At 39.7% G+C, this 23,583-nt stretch overlaps 1 non-coding gene and 1 pseudogene across 1 annotated transcript; one reads left to right on the top strand and one right to left on the bottom strand.

Moving 5' to 3' along the window:
* Positions 1-5,889: 5,889 nt before the first annotated feature.
* On the bottom strand, positions 5,890-23,291 carry LOC120870253 (annotated as a pseudogene).
* On the top strand, positions 13,456-13,562 carry LOC120870670. The gene has a single exon (XR_005722869.1). It is a non-coding gene; the product is annotated as a U6 spliceosomal RNA (small nuclear RNA).
* Positions 23,292-23,583: the final 292 nt, after the last annotated feature.

Raw genomic sequence — 23,583 nt, 5'->3', positions numbered from 1 at the left:
TCTGTCATCCCCATCTCCTCCTTCCACCAATCCCTCCCAGCATCAGGGTCTTTTCCAATGAGTCTACTCTTTGCATGAGGTGGCCAAAGTATTGGAGTTTCAGCTTCAGCATCAGTCCTTCCGATGAACACCCAGGACTGATCTCCTTTAGGATGGGATGCTTGGATCTCCTTGCAGTCCAAAGGACTCTCAAGAGTCTTCTCCAACACCACAGTTCAAAAGCATCAATTCCTTGGCGCTCAGCTTTCTTCACAGTCCAACTCTCTCATCCATACATGACCACTGGAAAAAACATAGCCTTGACTAGACGGACCTTTGGTGGTAAAGTTAATATCTGCCTTTGAATATGCTATCTAGGTTGGTCATAACTTTCCTTCCAAGGAGTAAGCCTCTTTTAATTTCATGGCTGCAATCACCATCTGCAATGATTTTGGAGCCCAGAAAAATAAAGTCTGACACTGTTTCTACTGTTTCCCCATCTATTTCCCATGAAGTGATGGGACCGGATGCCATGATCTTAGTTTTCTGAATATTGAGCTTTAAGCCAACTTTTTCACTCTCCTCTTTCACTTTCACCAAGAGGCTTTTTAGTTCCTCTTCACTTTCTGCCATAAGGATGATGTCATCTGCATATCTGAGGTTATTGATATTTCTCCCAGCAATCTTGATTCCACCTTGTGCTTCTTCCAGCCCAGGGTTTCTCATGATGTACTCTGCATAGAAGTTAAATAAGCAGGGTGACAATATACAGCCTTGACATACTCCTTTTCCTATTTGGAACTAGTCTGTTGTTCCATGTCCAGTTCTAACTGGTGCTTCCTGACCTGCATATAGGTTTCTCAAGAGGCAGATTAGGTGGTCGGGTAGTCCCATCTCTTTCAGAATTTTCCTCAGTTTATTGTGATCCACACAGTCAAAGGCTTTGGCATAGGCAATAAAGAAGAAATAGATGTTTTTCTGGAACTCTCTTGTTTTTTCAATGATCCAGTGGATGTTGGCAATTTGATCTCTGGTTCCTCTGCCTTTTCTAAAACCACCTTGAACGTGTAGAAGTTCATGGTTCACGTATTGCTGAAGCCTGGCTTGGAGAATTTTGAGCATTACTTTACTAGTGTGTGAGATGAGTGCAATTGTGCGGCTCCTTAGAGTACTTATTTCTATCATTTGCTGCAGAACCTTAACATTTTTTGGTCATTTCTGGGACTAAGTTGATGAAATACAGGAAAATAGAGCTCAGATGCTTTTGTATAAAACCTTAATTTATCTCCTCCCTTCTCTCTGACTTTTCAGTCATTTATTGACTCAACTAGTCCCATATTGTTGGATGTCTTTTTTGACTCATGTCTGCCTCATTCCTTGCGTGTGGTCAGGTCCATTTCATTTCCTTTACCTCCAAATCCTTAGAGTCTTTTCACTTGGCAGAGCCCTCTTCGACTTTTAGTGTCATAATATTCCCAGCTCTTTCTCGTCTCTTTTTCTTTCTCTACCAGCCCCAACAGCCACAACTTCTCAATCCACATTAAAGTTTCTCTTTTCTAATTCTGGGCATTCTGCTCTCTTGGACTAAATTTTCTTGGTTTCCTGTTTCTTTGTAGAGTAAAGACAAACTCTCCAAACTGGCATGATTCTCCCTAATGCATAAAAATCCATGCAAGTATTTCTCCATTCTAACCCTACAATAATATATACAGTATATCATGGGAGCATAACCATGAGAGATACAACATGTATGGTAAAAAATAAACATTTCTTGTGTTTTTGTCAGACATGATTATTCACTGATACCTTATAATGATATACATATTAATATCTCAGTTGCCTTGATATAGGATGTCAGACATCTTTACTTCATAAAATGATCCTAAATGAATTGACAGATATACTGTTTTACTCTTTTTGCACATCAATATCCCATCAACCTTTCAAAACTCCATCATAAAGCCAACTTATTTGTGTCACTCCTATGATTATTCAGATGGCTCCTAGTTTTACTTCAATCTGCTGTAGCACCATGTTGTCATAACATCTTATTCTTCTTCATGCTACCATGCAATATAGTAATTTGTGTGTTTATATCACCCTCTCCTCCACAACATGAGGGCCTACTTCTGGACAATAGACTTTTTTAAACCTCAGTTAATTGCTCTTTGTATCCATGACATGTGACTTACTAATCTATAAGGTCAGTGAACTTCAAAGGTTCTTCATTTGTTTGTTACGATTCACTAACCACTGCTACTGTTCTTGATATAGCATAGCCATTTCTTCAAATGTAATCTTACAAGGAAATCTGTAAAAGAGAGGAAAATGGATACTTTCTGGATGGCAAGGGAGTGATTGTTAAATCCTGGCCAAATATCCCCACTTTGGCTATCCCTGATTGACTCTATAGAATATCTATGGCTCTGTTCAATATTGTCTGAAATCTACAGTATTCAATTTATATGTCACAGTCAAGCATGAGAGCACTCTCAGTGTCCCCACCTCTGTTCTTGATCTAAAGTCCTAAATTTATGCTTGAAATAAATTTTATGAGACAAATACATGAAGCTTTGTGTGGTCTGTTGGTGAATGTATGTTTTCTCCAACTGCATTGTCTCTCTTATTCCCAATTTTCCTTCTAATAAATACCATCCTCTCTGCTAGAAATATCTAGACATTAAAGGAAAGAAGGTTAAGCAAGTAACAAAATAGTATGGATGGATTCTGCCCTGAAGAGTTGTGAATTGTTGTTCATCTATAGAACTATGGCCTTCAGTAACAACAAAAGAATACTCCTAATATAAAGGACAATTTCTGAAAAGAAAGGAGAGAAAAGAAAATGGAAGTAAAAGGGAATATAAGATATTTGCTCTTCAGTTCAGTTCAAGCACTCAGTCTTGTCCCACTCTTTGTGACACCATGAATGGCAGCACACCAGGTATCCCTGTCCATCACCAAATTCCAGTGTTCACCCAAACTCACCTCCATCAAGTCAGGGATGCCATCCATCCATCTCATCCTCTGTCGTCCCCATCTCCTCCTTCCCCCAATCCCTCCTAGCATCAGGGTCTTTTTCCAAAGAGTCAGCTTTTCCCATGAGATGGCCAAAGTATTGCAGTTTCAGCTTTAGCATCATTCCTTCCAAAGAACACCCAGGACTGATCTCCTTTAGAATGAACTGGTTGGATCTCCTTGCAGTCCAAGGGACTCTCAAGAGTCTTCTCCAACACCACAGTTCAAAAGCATCAATTCTTTGGCACTCAGCTTTTTTCACAGTCCAACTCTCACATCCGTACATGACTACTGGAAAAACCATAGCCTTGACTAGATGAACATTTGTTGGCAAAGTAATGCCTCTGCTTTTGAATATACTATCTAGGTTGGTCATAACTTTCCTTCCAAGGAGTAGGCGTCTTTTAATTTCATGGCTGCAATCACCAACTGCAGTGATTTGGGGGCCCAAAAAAATAAAGTCTGACACTGTTTCCACTGTTTCCCCATCTATTTCCCATGAAGTGATGCAACCAGATGCCATGATCTTCATTTTCTGAATGTTGAGCTTTAAGCCAACTTTTTCACTCTCCTCTTTCACTTTCATCAAGAGGCTTTTTAGTTCCCTTCACTTTCTGCCATAAAGGTGGTGTCATCTGCATATCTGAGGTTATTGATATTTCTCCCAGCAATCTTGATTCCAGCTTGTGCTTCTTCCAGCCCAGCATTTCTCACGATGTACTCTGCATATAAGTTAAATGAGCAGGGTGACAATATACAGCCTTGACGTACTCCTTTTCTTATTTGGAACCAGTCTGTTTTTAGGATATTTTAAAAAGCATGTATATTTGGGTCCTTAAAAATAAAGTGTTCTAACAGCATTTCATCCTTCACTACCCAAGTCGTAGACTCACTTTCCCTTTGCTGCTTTTCCTTCCTTCTGTCTTTCACTTCCTTCTCTCTTATTCATCTCCCTTTCCCTTCTACCTTCTGATTTCCCATTTTCTGTTTACTGCAGTCACTGCTAGAGCCCTAAAGATGCTGCAAAACCAGCCCAGCAACATCACTGACTTCTTAGGAGAGCCAGTCAAGAGATTGGCCTGCATCCCAGGTTGTTTGGAGGCTGTTGAACAAGCTGAGCAACACTAATCCAGTCACATTGATCCAGTCTCAGTAGAGACGGGGTCTATTTGGAGGATTTTATAATTCAGGGACCTACTAGAGCATGTTTGTAAGGTCATATAATTAATGACAAGGATCGTTACTCTAAAAGGAAGAGAGAATGGTATCTTACTTCTCAGATAAATGTGTATTTAAATTGGGCTTTGTGATCTACATCTACTCGGTGTCTATGTGACCAGTTGGACAATTTTTCAGAGGCCCCAGGCGGTGGACAGATGCACACCAGTATTCCTGCCATTCAATTTTTCAGAGTGTTTATGATATATAGGTTTCCTGTGGGTCAGCTAGTAGGCAGCTCACTGTGGGCTGCTTACTTTTCTCCAGATGGTGCTTGCAGAGTGAAGGAAACAGAGAGGCTCTGGTGACTATTGCAGGTGGGGAGCTGTGGGTTCCAGAACATTTCCCCTGATTAAAGGAAACTATGAATTTGGGGATCCCCAACTTGTGAATATCCTGGAAAATCAAAAGGATACTCCACAAGGGAAACACTTATCAGTCAGGGGGAATTTCAAATCAGTCCATCTGGACCAAGAGAAGGCTACAACAGCACCATGTAAGTCAGTGATGTCAGAACTTTCCCATCTCGTTACCATCTACCCTGTTCCAACATGGCCCAAGGAATGAAGATCCAGAGAGGGAGAGAGAAGGAACCTTGCAGAAATGGACACATCTGCACTTCCTGGTAGGTCCCTTGGGCCTCAGCAGGGGAGAGAGAAACATTGAATAGGCTGAATATGAGATGGAGCTGACACTTGACTGACCAGGACTTGTGAAACCCAGAGTGATAGAATGTGAGGAATGGCTGCAAGGTGATGCAGGAAATGAGGATGCAGTGGAGTGTGGGTGATGACAGCCCCTGGAGGAGGATGAGCCAGTTCACCTTTGTAACTGCTATGGTCTCAACCTTTGTGTCCCCCAGAAATTTCATATGATGAAATCCTGATCCCCATGATTTTGGTAACCCTATAGGGGTTACCCTAGGTGGTGCCTTTGTGAGGTGATAGAGTTATAAGGATGAAGCCTCTTCAATGAGATGAGTGTTTTTATATATAAGAGATGCACAGAGCTCCCGAGCCCTCCCCCCATGTGAGGATACAGTAAGAAGTGTGTGACCAGAAAGGACCCTGCATGACCAAACTGTGGAAATCCATTTCCATTGTTTTTAAGTGATGTTTTGTTATAGCAACCCAGAAAGACTAAGACAGCATCGTAACAATCTTTAGACAGTTCAGTAAACCTCAGGCTATTTATACAAAGCTGCAAAGCACTTATCTTGTCAGGTGAAACATTGTGATAGTTGGCTGACAATTCGTGGCTGGCTTTCATAAAGAATCCTGAGAATTCAGTCTTCTTGGTAGCATGACCAGAACCATGAACAATTATCTAATTCTTTGATTCTAATAACTTGACCCAAATAATTGGCTGTGATTCTTACAGAATCTCTTTATAGTCTTCTTTGTAATGCCAGCTTCTGCTATTTTTGACTAATTTTAATAGGAGCTTCATTCTCTCAATCGTAGGGGTGGATTTTCTTTTGATTTTCTATTAAATGAAAATAAGAAATGTTAACAAATTGCCCTCTTAGATTTTGACATCTCTACAGAGTCTGTGTTTATTTTTTTAAGAGAAGACCCATTTCACAGAGCATGCATTAAAAAGCTGTAAATTTCAAAGAAGCTTGCTATGGGTTAGATCATTATGACCACCTCAGAGCTGGATGGGATGGCTGTGGATTTAGTACGTTTTGCGAATTCGCCACACCAGGATCTTTGTGTACATTTCAAGTTTATGTGAATCCCTGTGCAGGCATTTGAACAGGTTATCAAATGCAGAATGACTCACATCTTCATCTCTGGACATCAGGAATGGGAGTCCTGACCAGTAAATGCGAACCTTGTACATCTTCCGCCTTACTGGAAAAATAATCTGAATACCCAAAAGATAATGACTTCTTCTGTGTTTTATTAGTATTTGCTTATGTTTTTCACTTCTAATTATCAAATTAAGATTTGGGGAATACACACCAATATAAAACTCTCTAGATACGGATTTTGGAGCCAGCCTATGAGAAAACTATTAGGAATCTAAAAAGTAGAAACATAAGTCAAGTTTACTTTTAACTTTCTCTTTTCTTCCTTCCCACTCTCATCCATTGATTTGAGAACACAGAAAGAAGACAAGTGGAACTTCAATAGCAAATATCCTGTAATACTTGAAGAAAATTCTGATCTTGGAATTTCTGTTTTCTAGTTCTCTTATTGTTGAAAATATTTCAAACACCTGTGCCAGGAAGAGGCAAGCTTTTGGTGGAATTGTGTGGAATGCAGGGAAGGCTGCCCATGTCAAAAATTGCATTGAAACCTTCTCCATATGAATGCCTAGGCTCCTGCTTTATGTAGTTGCAGTCTAGAATATAGAAACCATGAATCTGTTTCTTACAAAATGAGATAATTCCAAACACCTTACGCATTACAGTGGTCACCTTTTTCATTCATGAAGAAAGCGAGAAAGCCCTCTGCTGCATGCTCACCTGCCTGAATTGCCTCTCTATGAGTGCACGAAGTTTGTATGACTTTTTAATATTGTCTCTGGTGCTTCATAGAATAGCATCTGAGACATCTTTCATACTCCACTGTATCATAACTAGATGATACACAGGTCTATGCCAGGAGTACAATAACATGAGTATCCACTTACTAAGGTCTTCATTCTAAGCAACCATAACAAACGGTTTCATTAAAATAATCATAATTCAGTGGTTTTGGTAACATGTGATCTTTGCTCAGAGCAGCGGATCTAAAAAACGTTTGGTTATTCCTATGCGTATACAGAGATTTTTGAAGGTAGTAAAAGTTGCAAAAGTATAAAATGTAAGCTATTAGTTCACACTTCACAGAATTATCAAAAATCTAGGTTATTTTAGGAACTAATTCTTCTGATGAGTTATAATTTATAACATGAAGAATTTTCTTTTTTCCTCTGAAATTCTACCACCACTCAGTGAGTTCTTTTATCTTTGTATATTTGTATGACAGAATCTAATTATTTATGGCAAGTCAGTATGTGCCTGCAGTGCCTGACCTAGGAAAGAGGGATTCCACCTGTGCCCACATCATTGTCACCCAGTGATTCATTTGTATTAATGAATCAGTTGAGTCATTCATATTGATTTTTTATATTTGTGATATTTTTTATATTTTGATATTTGTTTTATGATATTACAACAAAGAGACAAGGAAGAAGACATGACATTTCTAACAGGCATTCTTTCCTCAGTTGATCCCACACCAGTCTCCTGCTGATCTCAGAAAAGTCTGTTTTGTTGACATGTGTCCGGGCAGAAAATGGCACAGCGTTGTCTTTAGTAACAGCATCAGTGGGATTCACAATGGAGGGTTTTTCCCCCTAGTTCACTACTACTAGCAGAATTGAGCCTGAAAATCCCAGGGGCTGAAGATCTCTAGCTAATATGCTTGATTTCTTTATAATCATGAACGGTTTTTATGGTAAAGAACAGAAAACTGAGTAGGATTAAATATAGTAATGCACATAAGTCCTTAGTAAAATGTGACGCCATGTAGTAACTCTCAATAAACTTTAAATTTAAGCTTATTGAAAAACCCTCCTCCTCTTCCTCTTTGGCCTTTTTCCTTTACTTGATCATCCTCAATATTAATGAGCTTAACAGAGGAAAAGAATGCTGGTATCGTTAAGAAAGTTGTAGAGAGAGAAGAAAGTGTTTTAATGGGGGATGCATATGAATATATTTTAAATAATGTTAGGATGAAGGATAAGGCAGGAAATCAGAAATGAGAGATCATAATGATGAAAATTTGTAGCTGCCATAAGGATTGAAGCTTGATATGCAAACTGTGTTACCCTCAGAACAGAGGTAATTGTTGCGGCCATGAGAAGCAAAGCAATGTTAGATAGGTCATTGTGGGGGAGACACAAATTAAGAATAAAAGGTGACAGAAGAGTCATTGAGAATGATGAATGAAGGAGGAGTCAGAGAAGTAGAAGCAGAATCGAGAGCCTTGAAAGGCAGATGCGGTGGCTCGGGTGGTGCAGTATAGGATTCCAAAGTAGGAGTCACTAGTAACAGGGAGTACTCAAAACTGGGGTGTGTTTCTTACATATTCATGAATTTTGCAATATTATATTTTATACATGGAAGTTCCCATTCATTTCCTGTTTTCTTACAGAATAGTGTCTAACACATTGGTTGAACTAAAGTTGTCTGCATGGACGATCTATAGATCCGTTATTTATGTTGCTACTACAAATCTTTAGTCATCCCTTGATATTGCTCATGCTTCATCAAGTGCATAATATAATTTTTCTTCAATTGCTTATGGTTCCTCCACCTTTTTCTGCATGTACAGTTACCATTACCTCTAATGATCTGAAGCTTGGTAAGCTACATACTGTTTCATCTGATACTGTCTCATCTATATACTGTCTCATCTCATATTCATCTATTTGGCTTTTTCTCTTTCTTCGGGAGTATGGAAGGAATTGGTGTGGCAGCTCTTGGTGGCATTGATATAGTACTGTTTTCCCTGGGCAACTTGTTCATCCTGAAAGTGATCAGGCAATTAGTTAGGGTTGTTGGACATTCAGTAGATGAACCTGTTACCAGAACATTAACCTGTGTGATAGACATGTAATTTTTTTGATGGGGAGCACCACAAAATTTGAAAGTCATTTGTTTCCTACTTTTTATATACATTGTCTCTATAAAAATGATTTAACATCTAACTTTTCTCAGTTCAACCTTTTCCCTTCTCTATTTAATCATCTTTTTTTTTTCATTTTTTAGTATTTGAACAAAATATAGTACTTTTGTACCAATACTTGGTGCTTCCCAGGTGACAGCAGTGGTAAAGAACATTTCTGCCAATGCAGGAGATATAACAAGACTCAGGTTTGATCCCTAGGTGAGAAGCATCCCTTGCAAGAGGGTATATTAGCATACTCCAGTATTCTTGCCTGGCCAATCCTATGGACAGAGGAGCCTGTTGGGCTACAGTCAATAGGGTTGCAAAGAGTTGGACACAACTGAAGTGACTTAGAATGCATGCATGAACCTGTATTTAATCATTTAATCTCTTGTTTACTGTGGGTTAGAGCCAATATATTCCCTTATAAGGAGTAATACAGTTATGACTCTGACTTATCTCTGAATCTGCCCACCAAAATCCTTAGTGTTCATCCCAGGTGCAGAATACAATGTTGTTTATGGAGACAAAATAGTGCGGCAGAAAAACATGACATAAACTTATAGGAAATACTAAGCAATGGACTGAGAATAGTAAGAGTAGAAAAATCTAACTAACACATTGATAGAGAAAAACTAATCTTTAGCGAAAGTTATGCACATTTCAAGAGATTCCTTGGGAGAGCTGGAAAAAAATGGACAGTCAAAAATGGAGGATGAAACAAAAACTAGTGATTAAAAAGAACTATGTGAATTGAACAGAAACCTCTAGCACCGCTTTTTATTAGCTGTCTGCTCTACTGTGTGCTCCTTGATTGACCTAAAAGAATTAACATACAACTTATAAATACCTTCCTTAGAAAGAGAATAATTGTTTCCAATTTTAAACACCCCTTCTACTGTAGCTCTAAAGTTATTCATTCACTGCAAATCTTAAAACAACAATTTGTGGCATTAAAAAACTACCATTATTTGTTTTTGTGACCAGGATTCAGCTTTGTTTAACATGTTCCATCCACACAGTTCACTGCAGAGCAGTTCTCATTTATTGGCTATTTGCTCTGAGCCTGGAGCAGAAAGCCCAAAGAGAATTGAAGGACCAGAAAATTAGCATGCTTCCTTTTCCCTGGTCCCACCTAAAAGTGCTTTGTGTCAGGTAGTATTGTGGGCTGAATGCGTGTTCTTCAAGTTCATGTGTTAGAGCCCTAGCTGCCAAAGTACTGTGTTTTGAAAAGGGTTGCAACTTTTTGGGATCTCATGGACTGTGGCCCACCAGACTCTTCTGTCCATGGGATTTCTCAGGCAAGAATACTGGAGTGGCTTGCCATTCCCTTCTCCAGGGAATCTTCCAGACCCAGGGACAGAACCCAGGTCTCTCACATTATAGGAAGATTTTTTACCATCTGAGCCACCAGTGAAGCCCCTTAAGGTTAAATCAGCCCTTAGGGTGGAACACTGATCCAATAGGTTTAGTGTCTTCATGAAGAGAAACACCAGAGAATTACCTGTGTCTCTGTGTCTTTTCCTCTATCTCTTCCCTCCCCCTCACCCCGTGAGGACGCACAGAGAATCCAGCCTGGAAGGAAAGAATTTTTACCAGAACCACACCTTCCTGGTGCCTTATTCTGGGACTTCTTGCCCCCAGAACTGTAAGGAAGTAAATTTCTGTTGTTGATTCCACTGAGTCTATTGTGTTCTTTTATGGCATTCTTGGCTGACAAATACAAAATAATTTATTTTGGAAATTTACAAAAGGAAATGAATGAATGGAAATTGAAAAAGTTATCCTACTTCTTAGAAATCTTAAAGATTTCACAAAACTGATCTTTTCTTCGATTTCCACATCTTATGAGCTGACACCTTCTTTGACCTAGAGACTCTGCTATTTGAAATTTGGCTAATGCAGCCTTCTTGTTTGAAGTATAGTATAGCCCAGTCAGTTAAGCGAAGGTACCTTCTGGGAGTCTGGTGGGCTACACAGTCCATGGGGTCACAAGAGTTGGACACGACTTAGCAACTAAACCACCAACACCACAGTACTTACAAACTCATGGAACATTATGGTGGAAGGGTTATGGAAGTCGTGGGACAGCCTGGCGGCATTGATAAACAGGTCTGTAATTTACCCAGAGTTGTTTTTTTTTTTCTTCAATAATTGTTATATGAGGAAGGGTTAATGAGTTGATACAGAGAAGGCAATGGCACCCCACTCCAGCACTCTTGCCTGGAAAATCCCATGGACAGAGGAGCCTGGTAGGCTATAGTCCATGGGGTCCCTAAGTCGGACATGACTGAGCAACTTCACTTTCACTTTTCACTTTAATGCTTTGGAGAAGGAAATGGCAACCCACTCCAGTGTTCTTGCCTGAAGAATCCCAGGGACGGGGTAGCCTGGTGGGCTGCCGTCTATGGGGTTGCACAGAGTCGGACATAACTGAAGTGACTTAGCAGCAGCAAGGGATTCCAGGGGGATGTCAAACACGTCAGAACAGCAGAACAGGCATGAGTTGCCTGGCACAACAGCAGATTTGACATGACCAGCAAATGGAGCAGGCACGACCCTGCTAAAATAAAAAACATGAGCCATTCTGAGATGATCTAGTCACCTGAGGTTATCAAATCCATCCTGTGGAGGGAAGCCTTCTCTTTCCCTATAGCTCATAGCAGGAGTTGGTGCTGTAGTAGCTGGGGTGGGAAAGGAGCGTCTTCTGTGTAAATTTAAATGGATGATGATATTTGCACAGATAGACAGTTGGAGAATTAGGTTACTCCCTGTAATTTTATATTGCTTCCAGAAGTACTTCTGTGCTCTGCAAACATTTGGCACTTAATTCTGAGCCAGAGTGTCTAGGCCATTTTTTTTTAAACAGTTTAATGTTAGGACTCTGCAGACTCTGGCAGCAAGGCCATGTAGGAGTTTGTAATTTTTTCACTCTACATTGACTAATGCTTGCATTTTAGACACTGAAATGACAAGAAAAGTCCAGTTGATCTGTGTGGTTTACCATCACGCTGGGGTAAGAGTAAACATATAACTGACTGATCACTACTTTTGAGTACAAAGAGAATACTAAGAGAAAAAGGATACTGTACCTTGGATCTGCTCACTCACCTTAGTAACCCCATGCATGTCTTTGATACTTTCCCAAAAGCTTTAAAACATCTTAAAATTTGTGTTTCACAGGAACCCTGTGAGATAGCCTTAATCTTCACTATGATCATCAAGTTCTGTTAATGATGTGATGACTTGGAAAGGGCAAGTAATTTTCCCCAGGTTCCATTATTAGCAGATGCAGGTGACTGGGCACCAGTACAGTCATTTGTTCACTTCCTGATGTCACATCACACATGCCCGTGGGCTCTTGGTCTGCATGTGTGTAACTGGGACCACATCCGGAGCTGTGATGACTCTGCTTAAAGAGAAAAATATTTTGTCTTTGACTGCAAAATAAAGTGACCCTAGAACATTGGTTTTATCCACTTGTTCTGCTCTGTCTATAAAACACTCACTGTTACAGTCTCTGACAATTATCAGTGTGGTTGGCTAGCCTCTCTTCTAGGCACCTTGGCAGCTCTTCTACTTTTATGCAACTTTAATCTTCTCATTACGTTTGTTTCTTCAAGAAAATAGCAAATATCTCTCCAAATGGTAAAACAAGAATATTACCTGGTCAGCACCCAAGACAACGTCATTGACTCTGAAAACAAGGCCTACCCTTTCCTGACTTGGACTTTTTAGGGACAAAATTTATCTGTCTGATGTGGAGTACATCCTGACAACCCATAGAGCTTAGTTTTTGAACAATCTCCAAACATCTCCTCTTTGATAGTAGAACTAGACCTTCATGCTTCCGTGATGTATTGTAATATTTCCGAAATTACTCCTGGCCTTACCTTTGGCCAACAGAAGCATAAAATCATAGACTCTTGCATGCATGATTTTAATATTACTCTTCCTGTCCATCCTTTGTAAGTAAGCAGAATTTAAGACTAAAGTGAGCAAAATTGAGTTTGGACAAGAGAACTGATAAAATAGAGATTTTATCTTCCTGAATGAGATCTGAACGTGATTATTTTTCCAATATACCAGAAGAGTGGTAATTTAATTAAGGATAAGATATCAACAGTTAGTAGATTTTCTCTGTTCTTATTTAGTTTAAAGGGGCATCGTATCTAAGAATAAAATGGTTATTTAAAACTGGGTGATGAAAATAAAAGAAGTGGTTTTCAAAATGAAGACATATAAGTTGGAGAAATTTGGGACTATCTCTCTCATCAACTAAAGAGCTTATTGTGACAGGCAAGGAGAATAATAGCTTGTATAACATAGACGTATTTGTGTGCATATATTTCTGTGCATTTATACATGTCTTATGCCTAAATATATGCTTAATTCCTTCATGGAACTTGGACATTATAAAATTCAATTTCAAAAAAAAAATAAAAAAAAAATAAAATAAAATAAAATTCAATTTCATAAGAGGCAGTAAATATAGCAGAATACCCTAATTCTAATGTGATTGATCTTCTGTTGGTAGATGACTGACTATATGATTTTTTTCTGTTAAATTGTTATTCGTGTGTTTGCTTTGGTAGCACATATATTAAAAAAATTGGAATAATACTGAGATTAGCATGGCCCCTGCCCAAGGATGACACACAAATTTGTGAAACCTTCCATATTTTTCCGTAACAACTTTGAGGGGTGGGATGGAAAGGAAGGTGGCAAGGAGATTCAAAAGCGGGGGGCACATAGGTATACCTATGGCTGATTCATGCTGATGCTTCACTGAAAGCAGTACAGTATTGTAAAGTAATTACCCTTCAATTAAACATCAATAAATTTAATTATTAAAACTTTTATTGAGGATCATATAACAGGTTCAGATATTCATTGTATGACTAAAGAGGATCTGACTGGAAACTGATGGTGTCAATTATCATTGGTTAGTGATTCATTAACTTTATAGTTGAATGAGAAAATAAACTAACAAACACTACTCTCTTGATTCAGTGCCATAGCAAGCTATAATCCTTGTCTGTGTTCGCTTTTAGGTGGTACAGTGCCCAAACTTTGAAACTGAGGCTGTTCCCAGAAGCACACAGTCGTGAGTCCTGCCCAGGGGGTTTGTTCCTGATGCTGAAGGCTTCTGTTCGCTGGTCACTAAGGACAAAATTTTCTCTGCTGACCATTCTCTGGGTCTATCACGTGCAGGAGTCTTTATATTTTGGTTTTCTAATTTGATTCTCTTATTCTTTTGATCAGACTACTAAGTCTCTTTGCAATTTATTTTTCAGACCCTTTTGTGCTTTGATTTTTCTGATGCTCATTCATATATTTGCTTCCATGTCTACCTCTCTGAGTAGTTTTCAGCATCTACATAAACCCTATCCTATTCTCTTACTGCCTGGATTTTGGTGTTTAGCATCAGCATATTTCATGAACTTCATTTTCCTTCTGGTGCAGTTTCTGGTACACAGTTTAAGCTGGCTGGCTCCCATCTGGCTTGTTCGTGTTGTCTCCAAAAATTAGAGAACTCTGCTTTCTTTTGAGGTAGTACTGCCCCTTGTTTTGATACCATTGCTAATTTTCTATGTTTTCACTTCCTGCCTCATAGGCTTTGTCTCTCTCAGTCTACTGTAACTTGAGTACTATGTGTCTCTATGTTGGTATTAATATTTTAAATAAATATCAGCCTAGCATACCTGAGAAGTAAAGGGAATAAAATTACAATAGTATTAGTAATAATACATTCCCCCAAATAATAATCCAGTAATGCTCCCAGTTTTAACTGACTTTCTATCCATGTATTGTTGATGTCCCCTACTCATTTTTCCTTACTAGGTGTTTCAATTTTGAAATAGAATGTAGAAAACAATGGAGTGGAAAATCCTAAAAATCATATGGGGTCGCACAGAGTCGGACACGACTGTAGCAACTTAGCAGCAGTAGCAGGAGCAAGATTAAATATGTCTTATTAGTTTTTTATATTTGTAGGGTATTTTTAGCACATATAGCTCACTGTAGGGTGATTGCTATCGAGTGAAGGATGTATACTGTGAACTCCAATCACCAAACAGGTGATTGGAGATAAAGAATCCAATGCCAGGAAGACACAGGCTTCTGTTCTGGAAGGAAAACCTAACAGTATCTCTCATCTACAGTCTACTCTAAGATTTTTCAAAACACTAACTCTTCCTTTGCTCATTTAATGATTTGGGTTGTTTGATTTCTTTTCCTACTGAGTTGCATGAGTCTCATATGTACTTGGATATGAAGCAAAAACCAAATATGTGACTTGCAAATATCTTTTGATTCAATAGGTTGTCATTTCATTTTATTGATGGCTTCTTAAACTATGTAGAAGGTTTTGAGTTTGATGTGGTCTCACTAGTTTATTTTTGCAGCTCTTGACTATGCTTTTGGTGACTGAGTTGTTTGAGATGCTTGTATTTCGGAAAGCAATCCTTTATCAGTTGTTTTATTTGCTATTATCTTCTCCCATTCTTACCAAAAGACACAGACTAGCTGAATGGATACAAAAACAAGACCCATATATATGCTGTCTACAAGAGACCCACTTCAGTCCTAGAGACACATACAGACTGAAAGTGAGAGGATGGAAAAAGATGTTCCATGCAAATGGAAATCAAAAGAAAGCCGGATTGGCAATTCTCATATCAGAAAAAATAGACCTTAAAATCAAAACTATCATAAGAGATAAAGAAGGACACTACCAAATGATCAAGGGATCAGTCCAAGAAAAAGACATAACAACTTTAACTATTTATGTACCCTCATAAGAACACCTCAATACATAAGGTAAACACTGACAAAAAAGGGGAAATTGACCGTCCTATACCAATGGACAGATCAACAGAACAGAGAATTAATAAGGAAACATAAGCCCAAAAGGAAATATTAGAGCAAATAGAACTAATTGATATCTTTAGCACATTCCATCCAAATGCAGAAGAATACACATCCTTCTCAAGTGTACATGGAACATTTTCTTCATCTTGGGTCACTAATCAAACCTCAGTAAATTTAAGGAAATTGAAATTATATCAAGCATTTTCTCTGACCACATTATGAGACTAGATATCAATAATAGGAAAGAATAAAATTAAAGAACACAAACACATGGTGATTAAACAACACATTTCTAAATAATGAACAGGTTACTGAAGAAATAAGGGAAATAAAAACATTCCTAGAAACAAAGAACAATGAAAACATGATGATCTAAAACCTATAGGATGCAACAAAAGCAGTTCTAAGAGGGAATTTATAGTAATACAAATCCTACCTCAAGAAACACATTGAATTGAAAACCTAGCTTTACATATCTTTAACTCTTTTTAAATTTCTCTTATGAATGTCTTAAAGGTTTTGCATAAAATTTTTCAACACCTTGCTTAAGTTTATTTCTAAGTGTTGTATCTCTTTTTTTTTGATGAAATAGTAAATGGGACTATTTTCTTTATTCCGTTTTCTAATATTTCATTCCTTATGATTATACAGTGGAAGTGAGAAATAGATTTAAGGGACTAGATCTGATAGATACAGTGCCTGATGAACTATGGACGGAGATTTATGACATTGTACAGGAGACAGGGATCAAGACCATCCCCATGGAAAAGAAATGCAAAAAAGCAAAATGGCTGTCTGGGGAGGCCTTACAAATAGCTGTGAAGAGAAGTTAAAAGCAAAGGAGAAAAGGAAAGATATAAGCATCTGATTGCAGAGTTCCAAAGAATAGCAAGGAGAGATAAGAAAGCTTTCCTCAGCGATCAATGCAAAGAAGTAGAGGAAAACAACAGAATAGAAAAGACTAGAGATCTCTTCAAGAAAATTAGAGATACCAAGGGAATATTTCATGCAAAGATGGGCTCAATAAAGGATAGAAATGGTATGGACCTAATAGAAGCAGAAGATATTAAGAAGAGGGGGCAAGAATACACAGAACTGTACAAAAAGATCTTCATGACCAAGATAATCATGATGGTCTGATCACTCAGCTAGAGCCAGACATCCTGGAATGTCATAAAATCCAGTGGGCCTTAGAAAGCATCAGTACAAACAAAGCTCAAGGAGGTTATGGAATTCCAGTTGAGCTATTTCAAATCCCGAAAGATGATGCTGTGAAAGTGTTGCACTCAATATGCCAGCAAATGTGGAAAACTCAGCAGTGGCCACAGGACTGGAAAAGGTCAATTTTCATTCCAATCCCAAAGAAAGGCAATGCCAAAGAATGCTCTAACTACTGCACAATTACACTCATCTCACACACTAGAAGGTAATGCTCAAAATTCTCCAAACCAAGCTTCAGTAAGATGTGAACCTTGAACTTCCTGATGTTCAAGCTGGTTTTAGAAAAGGCAGAGAAACCAGAGATCAAATTGCCAGCATCCGATGGATCATCAAAAAAGCCAGAGAGTTCCAGAAAAACATCTATTTCTGCTTTATTGACTATGCCAATGCCTTTGACTGTGTGGATCACAATAAACTATGGAAAATTCTGAAAGAGATGGGAATACCAGACCACCTAACCTGCCTCTTGAGAAACCTATATGCAGGTCAGGAAGCAACAGTTAGAACTGGACATGGAACAACAGACTGATTCCAAATAGGAAAAGGAGGTCATCAAGGCTGTATATTGTCACTCTGCTCATTTAACTTATATGCAGAGTACATCATGAGAAATACTGTGCTGGATGAAGCACAAGCTGGATTCAAGAATGCCAGGATAAATATCAGTAACCTCAGATATGCAGGTGACACCACCCTTATGGCAGAAAGTGAAGAGGAACTAAAAAGCCTCTTGATGAAAGTAAAAGTGGAGAGTGAAAAAAGTTGGCTTAAAGCTCAACATTCAGAAAACAAAGATCATGGCATCTGGTCCCATCACTTTATAGGAAATAGATGGGGAAACAGTGGAAACAGTGTCAGACTTTATTTTAGGGGCTCCAAAATCACTGTAGATGGTGATTGCAGCCATGAAATTAAAAGAGGCTTACTCCTTGAAAGAAAAGTTATGACCAACCTAGACAGCATATTTAAAAGCAGAGACATTACTTTGCCAACAAAGGTCCATCTAGTCAAACGCTATGGTTTTTCCAGTGGTCATGTATGGATGTGAGAGTTGGACTGTGAAGAAACCTGAGCGCCAAAGAATTGATGCTTTTGAACTGTGGTGTTAGAGAAGACTCATGAGAGTCTCTTGGACTGCGAGGAGATTCAACCAATCCATTCTAAAGGAGATCAGTCTTGGGTATTCTTTGGAAGGACTGATGCTAAAGCTGAAACTCCAATACTTTGGCCACCTCATGTGAAGATTTTACTCATTGGAAAAGACTCTGGTGCTGGAGGGATTGGGGGCAGGAGGAGAAGGGGATGACAGAGGATAAGATGGCTGGATGGCATCACTGACTCGATGGACAAGAGTTTGGGTGAACTCTGGCAGATGGTGATGAACAGGGAGGCCTGGTTGCTGCAATTCATGGGATTTCAAAGAGTCAGACACGACTGAGTGACTGAAGTGAACTGAACTAAACTGAATAGTTCATTGTTGATATATAGTTCGGCAACTGAGTTTCATATATTGGAATATAGTAAACATAATGTATGCTACATCTTTAAAGAACAGGTATTTTCCCACAAATGAGACATATAGATGGTCAACAGGTATATGACAAGATGCTCAGCATCACTAATGATCAAAGGAAATTCAGATCAAAAGCACAAGAGATATCACTTCATACCTGTTTGAAAAGCTAGTACCAAAAATGTAAGAAATGACAAATGTTATTGACGATGTGGAGAAAAAGGAGTGCTTATGCACTGTTGGTATGGATGTATACCAGTGCAACTACCATGGAAAAATACTGTGGAGGATCCTTAAGAAATTTAAAAGAGAACGGTTATGTGATCCATTATCCCACTTCTGGATATGTAGTCAAAGGAAATGAAATCATTGTCTCAAAGAGAGATCTGTATTCCTGTTTATTGCAGCATTATTCACAGTAGCCTTGGTATAGAAACAACAGTCTTTCAACAGGTGAATGGATAAAACAATGTGATGTGACATATATAGGTAAATATTATAAAGCCACTAGAAAAAGAAAGAAATCATTCCATTTGTGGCAACATGGATGAAACCTGAGGGCATTACGCTAAATAGACTAAGTCAGAGAAAGACAAATGCCATTTGATCTTAATTATAAGGAGTTTCCAAAAAAAAAAAAAAATGATGGAACTCAGACTAGAGAAATGATTGTCCAAGACTGGAAGGTAGGACCAATAGGGAGAGATTTTTAAAGGTTAAATATTTTCATGTATAAAAAATTTATAAGGTCTGAGTATCTAGGTTTGAGCTTCATGATCTAATCAGGAGATCTAATCATGAGATTAGGAGTTGGTTATGGACAGGGAAGCCTGTGTTGCCGCAATCCATGGGGTCACAAAGAGTCGGACACCACTGAATGACTAAACTGAAGAGAGTGGAACTTACCTCCTACTGCTAAGTCGCTTCAGTTATGTCTGACTCTGTGCAACCGCATAGATGGCAGTCTACCAGACTCTCCCATCTCTGGGATTCTCCAGGCAAGAATATTGGAGTGGGTTGCCATTTCCTTCTCCAATGCATGGAAGAGATAAGTGAAAGTGAAGTCGTTCAGTCATGTCCGACTCTTAGCAAACCCTTGGACTGCAGCCTACCAGGCTCCTCCGTCCATGGGATTTTCCAGGCAAGAGTACTGGAGTGGGGTGCCATTGCCTTTTCCAAACTTACCTGTGTTCTCCTCAAAAAGCCAAAGATAAACATGTGTGCTACTGTTGCTGCTGCAGCTAGGTCGCTTCAGTCATGTCCGACTCTGTGCGAACCCATAGATGGCAGCCTACCAGGCTCCCCTGTCCCTGGCATTCTCCAGGCAAGAACACTGGAGTGGGTTGCCATTTTCTTCTCCAATGCATGAAAGTGAAAAGTGAAAGTAAAGTCACTCAGTCATGTCCGACTCTTAGTGACCCCATGGACTGCAGCCCACCATGCTCCTCCATCCATGGGATTTTCCAGGCAAGAATATTGGAGTAGGGTGCCATTGCCTTCTCCGACTTAACAGAAAGGGAAACTCATTTCTAATACATGCAAAAATGGGGGTGGACAAGATGACAAAGGGGTAGGTGGAAGTGGGGTACACCATCTGCACCCATGCATCAAGAAAGTCTAAAGATGCAGCAGTTCCCACAGAAGAACAGGTGAATGCTGGCAGGACTCCCTGACTACTGAGAAGGAATATCTGGATCCATACAGAACTCAGTAGGACAAAGAAAGATGGGACAAGGAGGAAGGGGAAAGAAGGAGCAGAGCAAATGGGACCAGCCTGCACTTGGGAGAGAAGGAGCTAAACCTCAGGGGAGAGATCCCTGCCTCCATGGCCATCCACTGGGACGGGGGAGGCATTTGAAGCAGTTGGGAAGTGAACTCACTAATCTGTGACAGTCTCAACGGAGTGAGAACCACACAGACAAGCCATGCTGCAGCCTTGCATACCTCGGACACGGTTGTAAGTCCACTGGTGTTCAAGAAGCTGGGAGCTGGACCCAGGGGGATTGCGGAATGATCCCTGGGTGAGGACTCCTGCTGACCATGGGCAGTTAGCCAGATGGGATGGGATGGTGGAAATCTGTTTCATGGAATGCTTCTTAAAGCCATGAGGCCATAAAAGTAGGGTTCAACTGCCTGTGGAGTAGAGCTATCTCTTTCTCAATGCTGGTACCTGTAGGTTGAGCAATAGAGAAAGATTTCAGTGAGGGTGGTCCTTGAGTGCATGAGGCACTAAGCAATGGAGAATTTTGAATGTTTATATACCCTACCCTATACTATTCTCTGTCTAAATTTGGGGTTTTAGCATTGTAATATTTTTATGAACTTAAATTTCTTCTGGTAGGGTTTCTGGTTTACAAATTAAGCTAATTCCTCACATCTGGTTCGTTCTTGGTGTTTCAAGAAACTTTGAGAACCTTCCTTCAGGTCAAGGCAATACTGCCCTTTACTACCATTGCTGACTTGCTATACTTTGACTTCTTGCCTAATATATTCTATGTATTTCTCTATTCACTATAACTTTAGTAGTATGTGTCCATGTGTTGCTATTAATATTTATAATAAATTATTAACCTGATGCAGTAGAGAATCAAAATGACTACAGTTAGAACAGTAGTAATAAATTACCCCCAAATTATAATCCATCAATGCTCCCATTTAAAACTGATTTTCTATCTATATATTATTGAGGTCTCTTAACTCATTTTCCTTACTAGGTGGCTCAATTTTGAAATGAAATATCAAATATAGAAATATATTTGATATATAGAATAGAATATATTTGATATATTATATTATATATTAATTATATAATTAATACATTATATATTATATGATAAATTATAGTATAATATATTGATATATTATTATATATTATATATTTGATATATATTATGTGATAAATATATTTGATATGTTGTATAGAATATTATATGGAATATAGAAAACAATGGAGTGGTAAACTCTAGAAATTACCTTCCTTTTGATACGTCTCATTAGTAAATATGCAAATATTAGGGTATTTTTGCCCCCAGTGGGGCTCTTCTTAGTACCTATTATAGCTCACTGTGGGAAGATTGCTATTGACTGAAGAACGTACACTGTGAACTGTAATTGTAAAACAAGTAAGTGTGTTATGCCCAGTGTCCGAGTCCCCAAAACTGAGAGAATAAGACGTTCACAGCAATGCAAAAGCATAAAGGGGTTTATTGCTAGCTCAAGCTAGGGCCCAGGTCTCATCCAGCACAGTGGAATCTTGATGAGAGCCCCGAGCTCTGAATCACAGCTGCTTATATACAGGTGGTCTTTTGTCTCAGCAATAGTGTAGTTGGCATGTGGTGATTGACTCGACCTTGGGTCATCATGGTGATTGACTTAACCTTGGCATCATCGGGGGGTGGAGCTTGGTGTCATCAGGGACCTTGGTGTCATCAGGGACCTTGGTGTCATCGGGGACTTTGGTGGGGCTTCCCGGAATTATGACTCATGCTTACAAGAACCTGAGGCTTAGGCCTAGTGTGGCCTGTTGAGCATGTCATGGCTCAGGTCAGGTCCTAACATTCCCCCCTGTCTTTTGATCATACAGAGGAATCTTCCTCTATGTTTTGGGGCAAGGCCTGGTATTGTTGCCTGAATACGAGTAGTTGGACTGTATTAATATGTTCTTTTACAAAAGTTACAAGCTTGTTCAGGATACATGGGCCAAAAGTGAGTATTAATAATATCACCATAAGAGGTCCTACCACCCCTTTTTAGGTCAAAGTACAGATCTGGCCACCAGGTGTTCGGGGGATGTGTTTCTGAGGTTAAGTTAAGCACCTCTCACGTCAGTCCGTTTTAAAGTTTCCAGGTGATCTTGGCCGGCTGGTGCAGGTTTCCACTGGTGGTTCCCGGGTCGTGGAGGATGGTCACCAACAGGAGGGTCAGGGTGATTTGTCTGGGTCCTGTCGACAGGTGAGCTTCATTTTTAAAGGGTTGGAGGGATGTGGTGCACACACTGGTGGGCACCCCCCCCCATAAACAATTTTAAAGGGGGTTAGGTTTAACTTGTAGGGGGTATTATGCTCTTGGAAGAGAGCGAAGGGAAGGAGAGTCACCCAGTCCCCACCAGTCTCTATTGCCAGTTTTGCCAAAGTTTCTTTTAGAGTCCAATTCATTCTTTCTACCTGTCCTGAGCTCTGGGGATTGTATTCGCAATGTAGTTTCCATTTGGTCCCCAGAGCTAAGGCCAGACCCTGAACAATTTGACTTACAAAAGCAGGTCCATTATCGGAGCCAATGGTTACCGGCAGCCCAAACCTAGGCACTATCTCTTCTAGGATTTTTTCTTAGCTACCATTGTTGCTATTTCCCTCTTAGTGGGATATGCTTCCACCCACCCAGAGAAAGTATCAACCAGAACTAACAGATAACGGTACCCATACTTGCCTGGCCTTACCTCTGTAAAATCTATCTCCCAGTGTTGTCCTGGCCTTTCTCCCTGGTACCTTATAGCTGTGTGCTGTCCTTTTCTTTGGTCTCATCATCTGGCATGCCTTACAGGCATGGACTATGTCTTGTATAGTTGCCTTTTGTCGGGGAAACCACAGACACGCTGTCTGTAAGAGTGCTAGAGTCTTTTTTTTTTTTTTTTCCAGATGGGCGGTCTGATGTAGGTGCATGCAAAGGTGTCGACCCAAGTTAGCCGGAAGCAACAAGTTGTCATTTTGGTCTCGATACCATCCGTCCTTGCCCTCCAGACAGTTGGCATTCTCTTGAATCCAACTTAGATCGGAAGAGGAATACTTGAGGGTCGGGGGCAGGGTTCCCATTTCCGGGGGTGGCAATCCCACAGTCAATATGGGGGTTTTATAGTCTCCGAGGGCTGCTTGAGAATTCCTTCAATGGCATGGGGAGTGTAGACCAGGAGCTGTTGTCCATACGTTAACTTGTCGGCATCATGGACCAGGAGAGCAGTGGCTGCGATGATTCAGAGGCAGGGTGGCCACCCTGCGGCCACTGGGTCCAATCTTTTAGAGAGGTAGGCTACAGGTCGCTTCCAAGGCCCCCATTGCTATGTTGAGGCTCCCTTTCTTACTCCCTGTTTTTCATCCACAAACAGTT

This window comes from Oryx dammah, unplaced genomic scaffold, assembly GCF_014754425.2.
Source record: "Oryx dammah isolate SB20612 unplaced genomic scaffold, SCBI_Odam_1.1 HiC_scaffold_11, whole genome shotgun sequence".
NCBI lineage: Eukaryota > Metazoa > Chordata > Mammalia > Artiodactyla > Bovidae > Oryx > Oryx dammah.
The sequence above is the reverse complement of the archived record's forward strand: the minus strand, read 5'-3'. Positions and strand labels throughout refer to the sequence as shown.